The sequence below is a fragment of the Chiloscyllium plagiosum genome, chromosome 17 (assembly GCF_004010195.1).
Source record: "Chiloscyllium plagiosum isolate BGI_BamShark_2017 chromosome 17, ASM401019v2, whole genome shotgun sequence".
NCBI lineage: Eukaryota > Metazoa > Chordata > Chondrichthyes > Orectolobiformes > Hemiscylliidae > Chiloscyllium > Chiloscyllium plagiosum.
The window spans coordinates 46,215,974-46,231,075 of NC_057726.1; the positions used below are offsets into that span (position 1 = coordinate 46,215,974).

The window sequence follows — 15,102 nt, forward strand, 5'->3', positions numbered from 1 at the left end:
ATATTTGGAGGATTTCACTGTAGACTATAAGATACAGGAATAGAATTAGGCTCTGCTATTCGATCATGGCTGATAATCTTTCTCAACCTATCTCCTGCCTTCTCCCTGTAACTCTTGATCTCCTTACTAATCAAAAACCTGCCTTTCTCTGTCATAAATACACTCAATGACTTGGCCTCCTCAATCTTCTGGAACAACAAATTCCACAGATTCATCACCTAGCTTAAGAAACTCCTCCTCACCTCAGTTCTAAAGGGTTGTCCCTTCACTCTCAAGCTGTGTCCTCAGGTCCTAGTCTCTCATTCTAGGATTGATACACCTTCTCCATTTCCACTTGATCCAGGCCTCTCAGTATGTTATAAATGTTAATGAGATTCCCCCCCTCCCCCCTTCCTTCTAAACTCCACCCAGAGTCTTTAACTGCTCCTCATATGACATGCCTTTCATCTCCAGGACCATTCTTGTAAACTTCCTCTGGACGCCCTCCAATGCCAGCTCATCCTTCCTTTCATTCAGGGCCCAAAATTGCTCACGATATTCCAAATGCGGTCTGAGCAGAGCATTATACTGGCTCAGCAGTACGCCTCTGCTCTGATATTCCAGTCTTGTATTTTTGTACTGTGAGCAGATTAGGAAGGATATACTGGTCTTGGAGAAAATACAACATGCGTTTACAAGAATGATACCAGAACTTAGGGGTTAAGGTATGAGGAACCATTATACAAATTAGGCTATTTTTCTCTAGAATTTAGAAGGTTAAAGGGTGATCTGATTGAAGTCTCCAAGATGTTAACAAGAAAAGACAGGATAAAGATAAATTTTTGCCACTAGTTGGTGATTCTAGATCAAGGGAGCATAGTCTAAAACTTAGGGCCAGATTGTGCAGAGAGCACTTCTGCACGTAAATGGTGGTAGAGGTCTAGAACTCTTTTCCAAAAACGCTTGTTGATGCTAAATCATTTACTAATTTTAGATCTAAGATAGATTTTTTTTTGAAGTGAAGGTATTAAGGGATATGGGTCAAAGGCAGATATATGGAGTTAGGCCACAAATCAGTCATGATCTCATTGAGTGTTAGAACAGGTTCGAGGGACTGAAGGACCTACTACTCTCCCTATGTTCCTCCAAAACAATGACAGGGTAATATTAGTTAAAATGTTGTCCTGTGTAAGAAGCTAAAGGTGTTACAAATGCATAGTTACATTTAGAAACAAGAGTCCTAATTTAAAGAGGGTGGAAGCACAGTATGTTGAGGCCACTTCATGTAGCAAATAGTCTGTTGATGCCATAGCTTCAGGCATTGGAGATGTTAGCTTGCAGATCTAATGTAAATAATTTATTGCTAGAAATGGAAATGGAATAGGACAATCCTTGGCATGGGGTATGTACTGAACATCCAGAAGGAAATAAAAGCAAAACTTCACACGAGCTTCAGTTAAAACTGTATTTGACTCCAAATATTGACATAGATCATGATTAATTATAATTGTGCAGGGTGACTCCTAATTTTCAGAATATAATTGCAAGTTAAAATGGTAGCCATTTTAAACAGTTCAATAATGCTACATACTAAGTTCCCAAACTCAATTTCGACATCTCTACATTCACCTGGTGCGCAGGGTTAAAATTAGGATTAGTACATTTTAAATACTGCCTGCCAAGATAATTAAGCTAAAGCTTTCTGCCTGTGGAAGTGTTTCAATAAATGCAGATACATTTCACTGCCTACCCTTTTTTAATCTCTTTGCTATAAAAGCTCTTCTATTGCTATTGAGATTTCTGATGCTAGTGTAAAACCTAATGAAAATGTAGTATAATAATTATTGCTGGGAATATGGATATTACGATGTAATTCTTGTATTACACCACTGATTTGTGATGACCATTTGTCTATACTGTATGTCAAAGTCACTTTGAGTATAGTGTCCATTGTGACATTAAACCTTCTCTGATGGAGTCAAGGGTAATCTCTACAGAATACCATAGCTGAGTAAAAGATTTTTTCTTATTTGTTGGATTTATTGCAGCACTGTGTATTTTCAGTGCACTACGTTGTTTCAAGGTCTGGAAAATTGTGGAGGAACAGAAAAAGTCTTATGTGAAGAGAGCAAGAGCCAATGTCATTGTTGCTTGCAATTAAATAGTAGAAGTCTTCGAATAAGCTAGTAATTGTCACAGATAAGTCACAACATGATAACAATGAACTACCCTGGTGACTGACATCTCCTCTGAGGATAATTTTTTCACTACGCCTTAGCCACAACTATGATAAAATGACAGTATTTTTGAACAACCGTGAAACCAAATAATATTGCTGTCTCAAGTGTTCAAGTCTGAACTGTCACATTTATGGCTGTTCAAATCATGAGCTTTTTATATATTGCTCTCTTTAACTTGAATTGAAGTTGGCCCTTGGACAGTGGTTAGAAATATGACAGAGTGCAGACTCGCACTGAAAGGTCACCAGTTATTTCTGCATTGTTGGAAATGACAGATTGGGCTGTTTGCTGTAGGTTACCCATGAGAGTCACATTTTTGATTCTTGATTTATTGATTTTTGGTGGCTAACTAGGCATTGTTTTAGGTATTTTTTTCTAGACTTTAACAGTTTGTCCTGCTGATGGGCTTTGCACAGAAAACTCTTAGTCTATGTGAGTGAGCATTGAAATGCAGCAAACTGAATCAATTACCTGGCTAGCCTTGAGATACTTGCAGCAAGGCATACTAACACACTATTACAGAATATATTAAGTTATCCGTGCAGCTAGCGGGTGATTATGTGGTCAGTAATAAGTCACACAAAAATATATGATCTGGCAGGCTTGATTGATTGAAGGACCTCTGAGCCAGCTGGACCATGCTTTCTGGTCCGAGCCAACTTACTGCTCTGGGGTATAGCTAAGAGCATGCTAGGTATTGATTTGTTAGTCAGCAGATACCACCTTGTGGTCCTCTGAAAATTGATTGCATGGCTCACAGACTAAACTCAATGTAGCAAAAGCTCAGCTGCTTAAGATGAAAGGGGTTAGTGTAGTTTGACTCTGGGGTCTGTGTTAAGAATATTGGTGTGCAAACAGTCACAGCAAGGGTAATGTATGATTCAGCATGTCAGAATAGAATGCTGATGCAGTTGATAGTTTGCCAGGTACAAAGAAAATTAAATATGGATTACCTGAACAGGTGGCCTTCATTCACTGCCTTGTATGTAATTTACTCAGCGTGTCGTGCACACTAAATGACAGGGACTATTGTAGCTAACCTTCGAAACAGTCCAGTTGAACAACCTGAGCTTCTGTCTTTAATCAGTGATTACTTCTGTTCTGCATGTTGTTGGTGGTGTTTAGAAAATTAGGTTGGTGTTTACATTTCATGTTGAGAACTCTAGTTGGGTGAGTGATGTTTACAATGTATCTGTGTACATCTTCAATAGTAACCATGTCTGTTTGCAGGCTGGCATTTGTAATCTAAAATGCGACACAATCATGTAGCAAGTGAACACTCTTTGACAACTGCAAACTGATACTAAAATAGATGAGTCAAATAGTTCAACGATCTGTATTTCAGCCATTAGCCTTTCAAGTGTTTTTGGAGCATTTCTTGTAGACACTGGTTAACTTCAATATACATTATGATGACAGATAAAAGTTCAAATGCTTAGTTACTGCCACTAAACTGACATATATCAGTATACATAGAGTCTAATTCTTTTACTCTGAAGTTACCAACTTCAACCATTTGTTTTAAAGGTAGATATGTATAGCATTAGCCTTTAGATTGTCGACAGAATGTTTCTACTGTGATAACAGAACTGATAGAAAGCTATGTGACCCAAAACAAAGGTGCAGCAAACGTGAATTCTTCTACATTGACCATATCTCATGACATTCCTTGTTGAGGAATACCTTAAGTGGCAAATAGATAAATCCTCTCATGCCTTTAAAGAATTTGGTTTGTGAATCAGCATCAGGAAAATATGGTATCACGCTACTGCTATCTGTCAGCATTGACGATATGATATTGAAGATTATCAATATATCCATATGTTTAGTCTGTAATCACCAGCAATCTGATACTTGAAACTGAAATCACCATGCTCATTGCTGAAGCATAGTTGTTATGTCCAAGCTGAGAAAGAAGTTGAAACTGCATTAACTTGACTGGAAACTCTAAACTGTGACGCATGCAAGCTTGTATCTTCAGTGCATTCTCAACAGTGGTAAAATAGTTGGGTGAAAGGCTGAACGTTTTCCACCTTTATTGTCTCAGATGATCCTTGTCATGTATTGGCAGTAGTTGTCACTGACATAAAGATCCTTGAGTGTGCTAATTTGCTTAGCATATAATCATTGCTCAGGCAAGGTCTCCACTGGTGTGGCTATGTCCTTCAGATGGATGATGTTCTTATACCCAGAAACCTTCTGCACAGTAATCATGACCCACTGGTCAAGACTTCCACTGCAAGGACAAATGCAAGTAAGGTGTGGCAGATGTTGACATTGACAGTTAGGAGATAATCACTGTCAGTCACAACCATTGGAAGGCTAACTGTTCGGTAGGGCTTAGAGTCATAGAGATGTACAGCATGGAAACAGACCTTTCGATCCAACCCGTCCATGCCGATCAGATATCCCAACCCAATCTAGTCACACCTGCCAGCACCTGGCCATATCCCTCCAAACCCTTCTTATTCATATACTCAACCAAATGCCTCTTAAATGTTACAATTGGACCAGCTCCCACCACTTCCTCTAGCAGCCCATTCTGTACACCTACCACCCTCTGTGTAAAAAGTTGCCCCTTAGGTCTCTCTCATATCTTTCCCCTCTCACCCTAAACCTATGCCCTCTAGGTCTGGACTCCCTGACCCCAGGGAAAAGACTTTGTCTATTTATCCTATCCATGCCCCTCATAATTTTGTAAACCTCTATAAGGTCGCCCCTCAGCCTCCGACACTCCACGGAAATCAGCCTCAGCCTGTTCAGCCTCTCACTATAGCTCAAATCCTCCAACCTTGGCAACATTCTTCTAAATCTTTTCTGAACCCTTTCAAGTTTTGCAACATCTTTCCGAAAGGAAGGAGATCAGAATTGCATGCAATATTCCAACAGTGGCCTAACCAATGTCCTGTACAGCCGCAACATGACTTCCCAACTCCTGTACTCAATACTCTGACCAATAAAAGAAAGCATACCAAAAGCCGCCTTCATTATCCTATCTACCTGCAACTCCACTTTCAAGGAGCTATGAATCTGCACTCCAAGGTCTCTTTGTTCAGCAACACTCCCCAAGACCTTACCATTAAGTGTATAAGTCCTGCTAATAAGCTGGCTGAGAAGAGACCCCAATGAAAGTGGTCAACAAATCATACACCTTTCCACTGTTTCTCTGCAGTAAATGCAAAAGGACAGCTATGTAATCAGAGGGCTCCTAAATTTCATCTGGCGATACTTCGTACACAGCTAACCACCTCACCATAAACCATCATGTTACTAGATGCTAGGCTTGCCACCCTGTATTTTTAAAAATATGTTGGAACTTATTCTAATTCCTGAATTCTAATGGTAGAATTGTCAGCTTGTTGGCTGTCTTTTGATATAAGTACAACATTTTTTCAGGGTTGTGGGTTTCTGCCATGGGTCTTCATCTGACTGAATAGCCCAATTCCCAATCCATTGATCATTAGATTTTTGGGCAGATATCCCTTGAAATAGTATGAGCCAGAGCACAGGATTTGTGTCTTTTTCTTTGTTGCCACTATTCTGCCTGTTTAATGTGGTGTTTAGACTTTAAGCTGCGGCCTATTGGTCAAATTGTCATCGTTTTGACTGATTTGTTGCTAGTTCTGTCCTATCATTAGTGAAGAAATTTGCACTTCATTGAGAGCTTCACAGTGTCTTTAAAACCCATTTTTTTGTGCTGCCTTGTAGCACTGGCTTTTTGTTATCTTAAGAGAACAGGCCAAGCTTGGGGGAGATATTTTCGGCCATCTAATCACAGTGTCTAGTCTATATTGTAGCCAATTTTAAAGATTTTTACTTGAATGCTTGTGTAGAGTTTTTTCAAGCAGGACACTCGTGCTCATTTGACAGTTGAATTTGGAGGATGTGGGAAAGGCAGTGCTGATGGATTTGTTGTCACATGTACAGAGATACAGTGAAAAGTATTGTTTTACATGATAACCAAGCAAATCATAACCACATGTAAGTACATTAGAGTAATAGAACACAATGTAGAATATTGTGTTATAGCCACAGGAAGAGCAGAGAAAGATCAACTTTATTATATGAGAGACAAAAAGAGAAATTGCTGGAAAAGCCTAGCAGGTCAGGCAGCATCTGTGTAAAGAAAGCAGAGTTAATGTTTTGGGTCAAGTGGCCCTTCCTCAGAACATAATACGTGAGACGTCCACTCACTAGTCTGATAACAGCAAGGAAGAAGCTGTTTTTGAATCTGTTGATGCATGTTTTCAAACTTTTATATCTTCTGCCTTATGGAAGACAGTGGAATAGAGCATAACTGGAGTGGGAGGGGTCTTTGATTATGTTGGCTGCTTTCCTGAGGCAGCAGAAAATATAAATGGAGTCAATAGAAGGCAGAAGATCAAATGGGTTGTATTCACAACTCTGTAATTTCTTGTGGTCTATACCAAGCAGTTGCTATATCAAGTTGTGATGTATCTGGATAGGATGCTTTCTATGGTGCATCTATAAAAATTAGTAAGAGTCATTGTGGACATGGTGAATTTTCGTAGCCTTCTGTGGAAGTAGAGGTGTTGGTGTGCTTTTTTAACTGTAGCATCCACCTGGATGGAGTAGGACATATTGGATTCTGAGTGGTTGTAAAACCAATTTACTTAATCAGATCAAAAAAGAAATTGTAAATGAGGAATAATTAATGTACAAGTCATTATCACAAATGGAGTACAATTGTTAATGCAAATCTACATAAATGTAGTGTATATCGTAAAAATAAAGTAAACAGCCCACAAAGCAGATTACAATAATAATATAATTGGACATAACCTTTTGTAACCTTCATCCAAATACTTTCTGATGGGTCTGGAACATTCTTTTTGTGTTACAGTCTGCTACAGAAATGATAATCTCCAAGAGAAACTCTTAGACAATAGAATTGCCGATTCCACACATTTTACAAGAAAGTGTGGTAATAACTTTCTATTTAAACCGTGCAATGGTTGCCTATACTGCATGTCTTTGTCTTAATAATACCTGCAGCCGTCTGTCGAGAAGATGCAGTGGACTAAATGGCTTGTTTCTGCTCCCACGTCTTATGCTCTCTCTCTCTCTTTCTCTTTCTCCCAAAACATCTCCCCACCCACCAAAGGGCAGTTGGTTACGTATGATTTTGAATCAACAGGAAGTTAAAGGCTAGTGTTGTTCTATACAACATCAACAGAATGAACACCGAGAAATGGATCAAATAAAATGAGCCACAAAAATTTTGAATAAAGGTACAAAATTTAACAAGCATGCTGCAAGTATGAGAATCAAACCAAAATAACTTCATTATAAGCCAAAAAGGTAATATTGGATAACAGAAACACATTATAAAATGAAATAAATGAGCATAACAAAACATTCTTAACCTATTATTCGCAAGTACCACATTTTGACTCAAAGGTGTTTGTAGAAAATAATTGTTTATCTGCTGAAATATTAGCCAAATGAGCAAAAGGGAGAAAGGAGTGAAACTCTTAAAGTGCTGGCTGAGTACTTGGGCCTGAGTCCACTATTGGAACAGGTAGATGAGGAATTTAAACTGGAAACTGCTAAGCATCTCATAACTCAACTCGAGCTGGAATAACCTAAAATATGCTAGAATTTAGAGACAGAAAAGAAGATGGTTTTCCAGTTCAGAAATTGGAAGTGGAGTTACAGTGTCAAAGAATGGAAGCTGCTCAGGGAAACACACCCCTCCTCCCAGCAATAGTCCAAATTTCTCTGCCCAGATCAAAGCTTTGAGGCCCTTAAGTACACTCGGTTTATACCAAGATGTGAAGAAATATTCTACAAATGCATTCGAAACGAAATGTGAATATTTCTAATGTTTGAGCAAGAAAGTTTTGTTACAGTACTTTATTTTGTTTTACAAATTATTTCAGCATCCAATGTTTCTGTTTTGGTTTCCAGTAAGTTAATTTTGGCTTATTTCTTATACTTAGACTTTTATCAATTTTGGTTCCTTTGGGCCAGATTTATTTGTTAGAAGCCCTTCTTGACTACATTTAAAAAGTTAACAGGATGGTTACAATGGCCATACAAAAATTTGGACCCTCATGGTCCAGGATCAGCTAACCAGGAAGGCTCAAGCAGTCTATTCACTGCTGATCACAAAATGTCCGTTGATTATGAATGGTCAAAGTTCCCTACTTTAGTGGATATGATTCATTCAAATGCAATTCTGCAGACCCAATCTGACCTCACCTACTCTCCCTTCCCATGTTGCTGGACATGCCACCCTTATCCATCCCAGACTGAACTTTTCTAACTCCCTCCACCCTACCTTAAACATTGCATCACTTACCTGGTTCCCTTGTCACCTTGTATCCTTGCACCCACCCTCTTCCCACTTGGTGCTCTACTCATTTGGCATTCTGCTTACCTGGCACCCTACCCCCTAACCAGCTGGTATTCTGCTTTCCTGGCACCTACTTAACTACCCCCTCTCTATCTCAAATCTGATGGCCTGGCAGCCTAACTCCTACCCAGCTAGCACCCTATGTACCTGGCTTCCTACTTATCAGACACCATATGCCCCTATCCATCCAGCATTCTACCTTCTCAGCATCTTAACTTCACACTTAGGCTATACATTTAGCATTTGATACTAACTGTCAAAGTGGCTGACTGGACCTTTAAATTTCAGAATCTGTGGAAGCTGGGAAGAGCTGGATAAAAAGGGAGCCATATTCATTGAGATAATGGCTGATCTAATAACTCCTTTCAATTTGATATCATCCTTAAACGCTATGGTTGGTTTATCCCTTTCATGGAATCCTTCTTCCTCATTGGGATATACCCTTTCTCTGAGTTATGACTATTTTCTTAAATGTCTGCGATTGTTCATCAATTATCCTTTCTGCTAACATCTTTCCCACTCCACTCTAGCCAACTCTGCCCTCATTCCTCTATAGCTACCCTTATTTAAGGTTAGCACAGTTGCTTCCTAATTAGGTTTATCGCACACAAACTGGATGCTAAATTTGTCCACTTTATGGTCAGCATTTCCTGAATATTTAGTTCCCAGCTTTGATCTCCTTGTAAGTATATCTCTGTGATGACTAAAAGATTATATTTATTAACTTTTATTTGTGCCATCAGTTTATTTCTTTTGTTCTGAATACTCCATGCTTTAGAAAAGAGGCATTAATTTTCCCTTTTTATCATAGCTCCAATCCTTTTTGCTCTATTTACTACTTTTTGTTTAATGTTTGTGTATTCCATCCCTTTCTGTCCCTGGGTGTAATTTTCCCAATAGCTGCTCTGCAGCTTCTCTTGCTTTGTCAGCCTATGTATCACCTATCCAGAAACCTCCACCTCCTAATTTATTTGAAGCCCCTGTACAGTCCTATCTATTTGATTTGCTAGGATACTGATCCCAATTTGGTTTTAGTGAAGCCCACCCTGGTTGGAACAACATCCTTCTACCTCAGTACTGCCAAGGTAATCTTTGAACTGAAGCCTATTCCTCCCATACCAGCCATTCAACCACTCCTTCAACTCATTGACATGATTTACCTTAAGTGGATGATTTTTCTCCACTTCCTGCAGGTATCCCCAGCATCACAGATACCAGCCTTCAGCTCATTCAAATCATTCCACATGAATTGGGTGACACGGTGGTTCAGTGATTAGCTGGGTGCTCTGGTTTTCTCCCACAGTGGAGAAAGTGAGGACTGCAGATGCGAGAGATCAGAGTGGAGAGTGTGATGCTGGAAAAGCACAGCAGGTCCTGATAAAAGGCTTATGCCAGAAACGTTGATTCTCCTGCTCCTCAGATGCTGTCTGACCTACTGTGTTTTTACAGCACCACACTTTCGACTCTTTTCTCCCACAGTCAAAAGATCTACAGTTTAGGTGCATTGACCATGCAAAATTGCCTGTAGTGTCCAGGGATGCTCAGGCTAGGTGGATTAGCTATGGTAAATGCGGGGTTACGGGGATAGGGTGGGGGACTGGGTCTGGGTAGAATATTCTTCAGACAGTTGATGCAGAGTCGATGGGCCAAATGGCCTCTTACTGCACTGCAGGGATTCTCTGATTCTAAATCAAGCAACTACTGGAGTCATTTCTTACTGAAAAGTCTATTGTTATGGACTAGGCCAGACCACTCAGAACATTCTTAAGCAGGCAGCCCAGCCTATAATTTTACAATTTGTTTCAGTAAGTGTACAGTGAAAATTACCCAGAGTGAGTTAGTTAGGTTGACTACCAGGTTTTAAAACGGACAAAAACTTATTCACAAGATTACCCAATGAAACACAAGGAACAGAATAAAGAACCTCTACAGAACTTAGTCTATCCAACTAGACTTAATTATGATGTTCCGAATGTACACAGTGGTCCCAATAAGCAGAACCTCTTGAAAAACAATGTAAAAAAAATGGAACAGGTGCTTACGGGTTGAAATTAGAAGGGCAGAAAGAGAGAGAGTCTGTTCACACAGTCGACTGCTGAACTCCCAACCAGTTCTGGACTGAACTAAACTGCTCAGCTAGAAAGCTGACCACTCCCCTTTCATTCAACAGGTCATTTCTAAAACATGATCACTTTGGCCTGAAGTCTCATCTGTTTATATATAAACAAAAGGCCTCTCAAAATCCTTTTCATCTCTGTACCAAACCAGTCTGATCAGAGCCGAGCCTGGTTTATTACCCCTCTGGAAAAAATCAAGGACAGAGTATCCTTGAACCAAGGGACAACTTTTAGAACAAAAAGGACTACCTTTGTGACACTATTGCTCCAACAACATTCCTGCAATAATACTAAGACTTGTGCCCCAGAATGTGGCTCACCTCTAACCAAGCTGTACCAATACATCTACGACACTGATATCTACCTGATAGTGTGGAAAATTGCCCATCTCTGTTCTGTACACAAGAAAGAGGACAAATTCAACTACTGCTCCATTAGTCTACTCTTGATCATCAGGAAAGTGATCAAGCAGCACTTGCCTCATGTAACCTGTTCACTGACACTGGTTTGGGTTCCACCAGTGCCACTTATCACCTGATCTATTACTGTTTCAGATCAAGCATGGATAAGAGCTGAATTTTAGAAGTGATGTGAGGTTGACTGACCTTGATATCACGACCGCATTTGATCGAGTATGGCATCAAGGAGCCCTCGTAAAGCTAGAGTCAATGTGAATCATGGAAAAATGCTTTGTTGGTTGATGTTATATATGTCACAAAGGAAAATAGTTGTGATTGTTGGAGGTCAGTCATTTCAATTCCAGAAAATTACTACAGGGCATAATTTTTCAGGGCAGTGTCCTAAGCCTAACTACCTTTAAAGTTTGTGAGAAGATTTGTAGCTCGGGTGCTCATTGTTGTGGTTCTGTTCGCCGAGCTGGGAATTTGTGTTGCAGATGTTTCGTCCCCTGTCTCGGTAACGTGACCATACATCAAGAACATTTCTGAACTGACAGCCAGACTACTACGACCACTAGGACTCATAACAGCACACAAACCAATAGCCACTCTCAGACAACAATTCACCAGGACAAAGAACCCGATACCCAGCATGAGCAAAAGTAATGTAGTGTACAAAATCCCATGCAAGGACTGCGCAAAACACTACATAGGACAAACAGGAAGACAAATAGCGATCTGTATCCATGAACACCAACTAGCCACGAAATGACACGACCAGCTATCGTTAGTAGCCACACACACAGATGACAAGCAACATGTGTTCTGACTGGGACAACACTACTATTATAGGACAAGCCAAACAGAGAGCAGCCAGGGAATTCCTAGAGGCATGGCATTCATCCACAGATTCTATCAACAAACACATCGATCTGGACTCAATATACCAGCCACTGCAGCGGACAGCTGGAACTGACAACCGGAAGCGGCAGAGACAAACCACTATAAATGCCGGAGGAAACAACACAGAAGCGCTTCACAGGAGGCTCCCCTAGGTTGTCACCTAGACAAGCGACGAAACGTCTGCAACACACATTCCCAGCTCGGCGAACAGAACCACAACAACTACCTTTAGTTTTTTCGTCAATGACCTTCCCTGTACCATATGGTTCGCAGTGGGAGTGTTCACTAACGAATGCACCATTCGTGACTCTTCAGATGCTGAAACTGTCTGCATGTCCAAATGCAGCAAGACCTGGACAATATTTAGGCTTGGGCTGACAAGTGGCAAGTGACACTTAAGCCACACAACTGCCAGGCAATGGCAAACTCCAACAGGAGAGAATCTAACCCTCCTTCCTTGGCATCCAATGGCTTTACCATCATGAATCTCCCACGATTAACATCCTAAGGTTACTATTGATCAGAAACTGAATTCAGATTGTTCTAACACGCGTTTCGTTAACACCAAATTTGCTGTAATGTGATTGACGAATTGGGGACATAGTTTCTACAGCATGAACATTTAAAGTGTGTATTGGCTGTAACACGATTACAGTGCCAACACTTGAAGTGCTGTTTCTTTAGTGCCATTTTTCTATAACGTAGGATTTCACTAGAGTGCAACCATTGTGTTATAGAAGAACTGACTGTATGATTAGTCATACAATACTGTGGTTCAAGAGCAGATCATAGACTAGGAATCTTGCAGTGGGTAAATCATCTCCTGACTCCTCAAAGCCTGTCCACAATGCAAAGCACAGTCAGGAATATGATAGAACACTCCCCACTTGCCTGGATCAGGAAAGCTCTGTTTTATAGCTCACTTGATAATCACCAAATCAAAAGACATGCATTCGCTCGACAAGTGATGCTCAATAACAACAGTATATGCCTTCTGTAAGATGTACTATAGAAATTCAGCAAGGCTTCTTAGATAACATCATCCAAATTCATGACCTCTACCATTTTGAAGTTCAAGTGCAGGAGGTACAAGTGAACACCATCACCAGCAAATTCCCCTCCAAGCTACTCGTTATCCAGACTTGGAGCTATATCACCATTACTTTGATGTCAATTTGTCATGATCTTGGAACACCCTCTCAAATGACAGTGTTGGTCTTCTTAACAAAAATGGACTGTAGCAGTTTAAGAAGGCAGCTCACTATCATCATCTGTAGGATAACTGGTGATGGGGAATAAATACTGGCAGCTAGCGATCCCCAAATCCCATGAATGAATTCAAGAAAACAGTTTTGGCTGTTGCTCAGATAGTAAACCTGAGGTTATTATCTTGGCGGTTCTGTTATTTTATTTTGCTCCTAACTGTTCAAAATCTTTCAATCGGGCTTACTTTCCAATTTTGCTAATCTCATTGATAGCATCATAGATGGTGACAAGTGGATTCCAATGATTAAGACTGTGTGTCATGAAGTATTCCCCCTCACTCCCCTAACCCCTCTTCCCCGCCCTGCCATCTAATGTGTGAAATAGCACTAGTTTTAGTTTTTATCTTTCAAAAAAATGAATTCAGAATCAGTTTATGAGCAGGTGGTGAGAGTAGGGAAGGGAGATGTGTTTTAAAACTCACAATCTGTCGGGTTTGAAATACAGTTCTGGTCACATGTTACAGGAAGGACACAATTGCTCTGGAGAATGTACAGAGGAGACTAATAAGAATGTTACCAAGGCTTGGAACATTGCAGCTATCAGGAAATATTGGATTGACTAGGCTTATGTTCCATTTAATTATGGTGGCTGAAGGTTGACTTAATGGAGATGTACAATATTAGGGACGTTGAAAGAGTACACAGGAAGGCCTGTTTCCCATTGCGGAGGGGTCAATTACCAGGGGCTCAGTTTTAATGTGATAGTCAGAAGGATTTTCGGAGACAGAATAATTTTTTTCTACCCAAGGAGTGACGGGTGTCTGAGATTTGCTACCTGATTTGATGGAAGAATCAAAACCTCTAAACTTGGTTAAAAAATAAACTGAATCTAAAAATGAATTGTTATCAGCTACAAGGTACAGCTACCAGGTACTCGTACATGGAATTATAATAGACAGCTAGCTTTTTTTTTTATTAATGGGTGCAGTCACAATAGGCTGAATGGTCTGCTTCTGTGCTGTAGACTTTTCTATAGTTCTATGGAGGACAGCTCAGAGCAAGTTGGATCATCATGAAGATGTTTGGAACTTAAGAACATTTTCCAAGTTTCAACTCATTGGGTGTTTGCTGGAAAAGTTAGTTACAGTTTAGATGTCATAGCTTGCAGATTACTGAGAAGATAGCCAAAGTAAATGACAGTTTGACAAATCTGTGTTCTAATTAAAGTAAAATACTAACTACTACTTTGACTTTATGGAAGGCAGATGAGGCCTAGTCTCCGTTTGAATTTTGTGAGGGATACTACAATGGGTTTCTTGCAGTGACTTATTGTAAACAAAAGCCAAACAGGTTAGCTTGGAAATACAGGAAAAGTATACAGAATAAGGGACTGAGTCATCCACAATTAAGAGATGGTAGAATAAAGTTTACCTTTGAGAATATCTGCAGCTGGGGAGAACTCTCCAGAGGGCTGTAGCATACTTATAGGTGGTCGTATAGATGTAATAACTATGAAAATTAATGTGTCTTACAAGAGTATTTGATGGGGCTGAGGGAATAAGAGGTAAACGGAATGCATAAACTTAATAATAGCACACAGTGTTATAAATTATATTGCTAATAATCCTTGTTGTGTTTAAGTCCTTCTTATGGACCAGTCCAAATCCCTTCAAAATATATTAAGAAGATAGAGTAGACCTTAACTTTCACTTATTTTAAAGATAAGTGTAAAGCATTGCATTCTAGATGGAATTTGATTGATCAAACTACACAACTTACAGCAAAACACACGTTAGTTTTACACTTGTTAAAATACAGTCAAAATAAAAAGAAAATAACAGAATTGGCTTAAGTGTAACTCTGTCAAAATGCTTAACAAAA

The 15,102-nt window shown here is 39.8% G+C and overlaps 1 protein-coding gene across 9 annotated transcripts in view; it reads left to right on the plus strand.

Annotated features, from left to right (window-relative positions):
- The window catches only part of fto (FTO alpha-ketoglutarate dependent dioxygenase), a 416,196-nt gene that overhangs the window by 125,946 nt on the left and 275,148 nt on the right, over positions 1 to 15,102 (plus strand). The gene's annotated exons all lie outside the window — the stretch shown is intronic.